The sequence below is a fragment of the Cucurbita moschata genome, unplaced genomic scaffold (assembly GCF_002738365.1).
Source record: "Cucurbita moschata cultivar Rifu unplaced genomic scaffold, Cmos_1.0 Cmo_Scf00094, whole genome shotgun sequence".
Taxonomy (NCBI): Eukaryota; Viridiplantae; Streptophyta; class Magnoliopsida; order Cucurbitales; family Cucurbitaceae; genus Cucurbita; species Cucurbita moschata.
The window spans coordinates 253,350-260,818 of NW_019268610.1; the positions used below are offsets into that span (position 1 = coordinate 253,350).

General features: G+C 33.0%; 1 long non-coding RNA gene across 1 annotated transcript; it reads left to right on the plus strand.

Annotated features, from left to right (window-relative positions):
* Nucleotides 1-1,286: 1,286 nt before the first annotated feature.
* On the plus strand, nucleotides 1,287-3,653 carry LOC111439423. The gene is made up of 3 exons (XR_002709802.1): nucleotides 1,287-1,513; nucleotides 1,783-2,240; nucleotides 3,381-3,653. It is a non-coding gene; the product is annotated as an uncharacterized LOC111439423 (long non-coding RNA).
* Nucleotides 3,654-7,469: the final 3,816 nt, after the last annotated feature.

Sequence of the window (7,469 nt, forward strand, 5' to 3'; positions counted from 1 at the left end):
ATGTTGCAGGAGAATGTTGGAGCCTTCAAATGCTAAGAATCCTAGATATCGAGCTGAAATTTAGTACTCTTTGATTATATGTGACTAGATGGCTCAAATTTGATTGAAAATTATTTACGTATGCAGGTACAAGCAAACCAATAGGCACAAAAGGCAACTATCTTAAAGGTATTTCATGCAGAACTGCAGATGATTGTAGGGATAATGTGTTTTGTGATTGTAAATTAAACATCTGCTTTTGTCATGGCAAGAAGCATCCCTTCAACTTCAACTCCAACTCTCACAGATGAGTAAGAACATTTATTTAGAAGACAACAAGGAGATCAAAGAAATGCCTCAAAACAACTAATCAATATAATGAAGATGATCATAAAGAACTTGATCGATGTGACCCTATATTTTGATTTTCATAATAAATAAACAATATTTTTGTTTAGTTCGTGTGCCTCTCAAGGTTTCGGGTCATAGTATATCATACGAATACAAGATACACTGACATGCTCGTTTCACATCAAGCTATTTAATACAACAAATTATTCATAACAACATATCATAAAGAATCATATACATGACAAAGACATCATGAGTCAAAAATCGAGACTCGACTCTATCTTGAACTCTATAGCTCCATAGTTCATAAACATTCTAGTCTTGGGTGTGCAGTTAGTTTCTATTTAAAAAGAAAGAGTAGCTTGATATAGTAGGAACTTTTAGAAAATGCTCAATTTTAAAGGACGAGAAAAAGTGAGAAAGAGAGAGAAAGAGAGAGAAAGAGAGTTATCTAAAAATTATTGTCATAATTATTTATATTGTGATTACGATTACGATCATTATATTATGTTGATACGGTTTAGGTGAGATCTATCATTGACATAACTTTCAATTCCCTTATGGAATCTAGTTGGTCTAGGGACATCTTTGCTCCTCTCTTATAGAGAGCATATACATCCCTCGTTATTATATTTATGACTATCTCTCAAGCTTTGGTTTAGGTTCCTCAATAGAAAAAAAAAATAAAGCATCTAGAACCCAAGCTGGAGCATGTGTGTGGGCAATGTGTAGAAAAGTACAATGCATCCAAATCCACCAAAAAAAAAAAAAAAAAATGAAATTAGAGCCAAAGCCCCACTACAAGAAATTGCCCCTTTAATAGCTTTTGAGGATTGCTTTTTATATATTACGCTATTAATAGAAAACATAAAAAAAAAAAAATAATAATAATAATAATAAAAAAACGGAAAAGGGAAAATAAGGAAAAAACACAGAAAAGAGATTTCAAATTCCTTAGGTTAGGGTTAGTACGATCGCGGATAGCAATCTTGTCTTCTTCTTCTCAAATCAGGCCTCCCACGACCCTTCTTCCTTTCACCCGTCTTGGAATAAAGATGATTCTCCCTGTCCCTGGGAGTTCGTCAAATGCAACCCCATCAATGGAGTTTCCGAGCTTTCCCTCGATGGGTTGGGGCTACCAGAGAGAACCGGAAGAGGGTCTGAGAAATTGCAGCATCTCAAGGTACTCTCGCTTTCTGGCAATCTTAGTCATGAGCTTGTTCTACCTCCCGGTCTTCATACGGTTAATTCCAGTCGTAATGGTTTATCTGGACGGATACCCACTTAGATTTCTTGATTTTTCTGATAATCTCTTCTGTGCGCCTCTTCTGGATGAAATGTTTATTAATTACTTTCGCTTCATTATCTTTCTCTTGCATCTAATATGCTTCGGCCTTGTCCCCAACACATTGCCCACAAGGTGTTTATATTTAAACGTTCTGAATCTTTCAGCCAATCAATTTTCTGGTACCTTGGATTTTGGTGTTCGACAAGGCTCACGACATTGGATCTTCCAAAAATGTTCTATCTAGATATTTACCACAAGGGATTTAAGCTATCCATAACCTGAAAGAGCTCAAGCTGCAGAGCAATCAATTCAGCCATTCATGACCTGGGTTTGGAGGAGATTAATTTGTCTCAGAACGAGCTGATTGGTTGAGCTGATTGGTTTAGTCCCAGTAGGATCAAACAAGCTATATGAGAAACTCACAAGGATGGACCTGTCAAGGAATAGATTAGAAGGTATCTCAGCAGAAATGAGATTCTACGGACACTTGAGATACTTGAATCCCTCATGGAGCAGCTTTAAAGCAAAGATTCCACCAGAAATGAGTTTGTTTCCGAACTTGAATATGTTCAATTGAACAAATCATCTTTAGGTCATACTTTGCTCCAAGTCCCTAATTCAGGTACGAATTTTTCTATTACAATTTTTCTATTACAGTATCTCTACTACATTCTTAGTTGTTTATCATAATTAACTAATACATTTCTTGATTATGTTGGTTTGGCCTAAACAAAAGCACGAGAGTATCATTTGTCTTAGCTATATTCTTGGTTGTTTACCAACTTGAGCCCCCATACATAAGTTTGGTTTGGTTGGTGCAAGATGGAACAAATGGGAAATCATGTAGGACTCATGTAGGACTGTGGAGTTGAAGTAAAATGTATATATGGATGTTATATGCATTAAAAAAAAAACTAGTTTGAACAGTATAGTTTTAGTTTTTTTTTTTACTTAACTAGTCTTTCGAACTTGATAGTTTCTACACACCATATTTGTTATGAGCTTGTGTAGATCATTTGAGTTGTACCTTTTGTAGTAGCAACAAAGAAGAACGTTCATACTGTGATAAATGCTTTAAAAGAGTTTTCTGTTTTTTTCCTTTTGTGTACTTTTAAAACAAGAACATTAATGAAACTCTGTCAAATTTTATTTTTCTATAAGCAAATTACAACATACCATTTATATAAAGTTTAAGCAACATTTCTGTATACGATGTTACAACATCTAAACATGGTCGTACAAATGGTTGTTAGAAAATCAAGGAGGAAAACTGTTTAGATTATTTTTACTCTGGCATCCTTGAAGGCCATGCTCTGTTGTTTTACTTTGACCTTCTTGAGTTGATCTCAATCAAGAGGGAAGGATTGGCATCTAAAGGTGATTGTATGAGATGCTACAATTCAAGATGTTATTTCACTGGAAAAATCTAACATATACTCCATATTCGTTTGGACATTGCCAGAAAATTCAATTTTCATTTTTTATTTTTTTATTATAGTTTTTAACTATTTATCTGTCTTACTCCTCTTGATTAAGAAAATGTAGTATTCTGAAATATTGTTGCAATATTCGTAATAATCAAATGGAATACTTAATTTATGTTTCATTCTTCTCATTTCACTTGCTAATGGATAACAAAAGTGTGTTTTGTGGAGGTTATGATGGATGAATGCAATTATGATTTTCTTTTCTTAACAAATCAAGCTAAGTCCAAGAGGTACATTAAAGCAATGTTGATATCTTCATTATTGATTGTGTACAGAGGATGCAGGAGGAACAAAGCGATAAAAGAGAGTGAACGTGCTGCTGGAAACAATATTTTTTATGACAAAGTTGGGATATTATGCCTACTCAAATAACAGACACTTAAGAAAGGTAACTTGCTCCTAAGAAGATAATGCACTAGAAAGGTATCGGCTGCTCAACATGTTAAAAAAGTTGGATGAACAAAGCTTGGACACTGTTATTGTCGCTATTCTTTTGTAGATTTTAGTAATGTGTTTCTGTTTCTTAAAACTTATGTACATCTAATTGAATACACTGTAAATACATTATAATATCTCTATTAGATTATATTAAAGAAAATATTGTTGAGCCTAAAGTTTAAATAGTATTATTATAAAATATGATTAAAGTTTTAAATATTATATTATAACATTAAAAAAAATGTTATTATAAATTAAAAGATAGCATAATATTTTTGTTATCTTAAACATATTATAGCTCTTTTCCTAACAATTTATATAAGCTATAGCTTCATAATCTATTATAGCATCCATTATAGCGGTAAAAAAATGCTATAAAAAGTCTTAGACTTTTAATAACATAGGCTGTCACGACGTACGAAAAACGCTATAAAAAGTCTACAATAGCATTTTTCGTAAGCTATCGTATATATTATTTGTTGTAGTCCAAGACATGATGTTTTATGCCACTATACACGAAGTATATATTATTTGTTGTAGTCCAAGACATGATGTTTTATGCCACTATACACGAATCATATTTATATGTGTGTATTTCTCGACCCTAACATTGGAGTCACTTACTGATTATTTTTCAATATTCATTCTATGGTTTTGAAATAATAATAATAATAATAATTAAAAATACAATTACTAATACCTCTCTCCCATCCAATCTCTCACATCCATGGAGATACAAACAGAAAAAGAAAAACATGGAGATACAAACAGAAAAAGAAAAACTGGAGATTTATTTGGGGAGAGAAAAAGGAAATCCCTCCTACAATCATTTAACCAAAAGAAGAGATAAAAATTTATTGGTAAGATCTTCTTTTTCTTTTAAATTAGCAAAAATTAATTGTGAATAGAATTAATGAAAAATGTGTTTAAATGAAATATATATTTGATGTTGACGTGCCCGGTGGTTCTGCACGTGTCATATATATCAATATGTGTTAATTATTTGTGGATCGATATGTTTATAATATGTTATGTATATGTTATAATATGTGAATTGTATGATAATACTTACAGTACGATGTGTTCAATGATATGTGTGTGTGTTTACGATATGATATGATTATGATACAAGATGTGAATGACCGATGGATATATATATATAAAGATGTGATATGATATGAATTATGTTATGGTACAAGATATGGGATAAATTTACATGTTTATGATATCATATATTGTGATGCGATATATTATGGTATGAGATGTATATGATGAGATGTTATGTTAAAAGCATGAAACGTTATGTTATGTCTCTTAACTTGTATGTATACAACATAATATGAATGACATGAAATATAACCTCGTTAGAACTATGTATGATACGAGAACTAAAAAATGAGAAATGATATGATATGAACGATATTCGATATGTGAAATGATATGAAAAACGATATGATATGTATGAAACGCTAGCGGGATTGTATTAAATGATAACGAAATGAAAAAATATTGGGACTTCATGCATTACGCTCATGCATTGGGGGATACCCCTATTCCATCACGAGGGTATGGACACGTACACCACTAGATAGATGAAGTATTATTATGTTTTATATAATGCTGCCATGACGATTACTAATTCTAATGGGTGTCCGGCATAAGGAGCTACCAGAATAGGCTCGCCCGACAAGAAAAGGGGTCCAGCGGTGTGCGAACTGTCTAATGAGCTTGTACTTGCACGTATGGGTTGTGTGTAGAGTATATGGCACATATCTAAGCTGCCCATTAGTATAGTATCGTGGGAAAAAAGACTGATATGATAGATCCCGTCATTGCATTCGCATGTTTCTTGCATTTAACCCCAATAGTGGGGTCACTTCCTAAGTATTTCTCAAAATACTCAAGCCACGTGTTACCACTATTTCAGGTTAAGGCAAGACATTTCTGTACGGCTGACGACGACAACGCAATTCGAGACCATGGCACATGCATAGGGTAGATGTATTATTTTCTTAGACTTAGGCTAGAATAGGATGCTTTTAATTTAAACGTTTATTTATTTTTTGTTGTGTCGTTTTTAAAAGTGTTTTCAAAACACGTAAGAACATGGCTGTGTTTTAAAATGAAGATGTCGTCTTATGAAAGTTTAAATAAAGTATTTCCGCATTCAATGTTCATGATATATATANACCGTCTTCGATACAGGTATCTTGTAGTTATTAAAAAATGTATGAGTGTTTGAGGGTTGAGTCGGGTCAGGTCAGATTATGACATTTTTTAGACCGAACCCAATTATTTGCATTATAAATTTTTTAGCATAAACAACTGTTGTTATATAATGAATCTAACTCAACCCAACTCGACCATAAATTTTTTGGGATAGATAGTTGGTTAAGGTAGTTCGAGTTATTTATTCAATTTTTTTATTTGGATAAAAATAAAACATTAGTTTGTAAAATATATGTTTATTTATTTTCATACGTTTGGTCAAGATTTGCAATTCAATTTTGTGTATATTTTTTAAGCAAACATGTATATCTTAAAATTAAAAGTAAGTTTGATTGTATAAAGATTCAAACCAATAAGTTTTAGGGGTACCAAAGAAGGAACTCAATAGAACTCAATTCAACATAAATGCTTATATATAATTGTATTATACACAAAAATGTATATTTTAAAATTAACAATAAATTTAGATTCTTTTGGTTCAATCTAGTTTTGGGGGAAGCATAAACCAACTCAATCATAAAAGTTTTCAGTTATTTGAATATAGTCCAAATAAGTTCATGACTGAACTCGAACTAGATTGGTTCGGTCAATCCAATCTAGTTTCGGGAGAACCCTTAAACCAACTCAATGATAAAAGTTTTCAGTTATTTGAATTTAGTCCAAATAAGTTCATAACCTAACTCGAACCACACAGATTGGATTGGGTTGATCGAATTTTTTGAGTCATTAGATTGATTTTGATATTAATTTGAGTATTACTTTGTTTGATGAACAGTGACAAGCAAACCATTGGGAATAATACAAAGAAGTCATATTCATATTACGTGCAACACTGTCCAAGATTACTTTAATCCTAAGGTTTGTGAGTGCAAACTTGGGTTGTGTTTTTGCGTATCTAAGAGCCCGCCGCCGCACTTCAGCTTCCAGCATGACAATATGAGTGACACCACTCAAAACTAAGAAGTGGCTCTCAACAACTATTCAATAAATACAATTATTTTCATCGCAATATGCTTTACACAAATGAATAAGACTGATAAAACCATGTATTTCAATATTATATATTAGATTAAATTGAAAAATTACTTTTCGTTTATGATCTATGAGTTCGAGTCTGATTATTGTGGATGAGCGATTGAGGTAGATGAGAGATGACTGCGTGAATTGTGTCGTTTTATAGAACGTTTTATAGGGCCGTTACGTATCATCGTCAGCCTCAAGGTTTTATGACGCATCTACTATGGAGAGGGTCTAGCCCTACTTCGACCAATGTTTTGCGTCGTCTGGTGACTGGCTTTCGTACCATTTGTAATGGCCAAAAGCAGACAATATCTGCTAGAGTTGGGCTTGGCTGTTACAAATGGTATCAGAGTCAAACACCGGGCAGTGTGTTAGTGAGGACGTTAGTCCCTCAAAGGGGTGGATTGTGAGATCCCATATTGGTTGGAGAGGGGAACGAAACATTCCGTATAAGGGTGTGGAAACCTCTTCCTAATAGACACATTTTAAAACTATGAGGCTGACGATGATACATATCAAGCCAAAACGGACAATATCTCCTAGTGTTGGGCTTAAGTTTTTATACTTTAGTTGTCATATATCTTGCAAGCAAATGTCTTTGCTACCGAAAATCAAAATCTTTCAACTAAAATCAATAAATAAGGATGTTATGAGCATTCTCGATTAGCCACTTCATG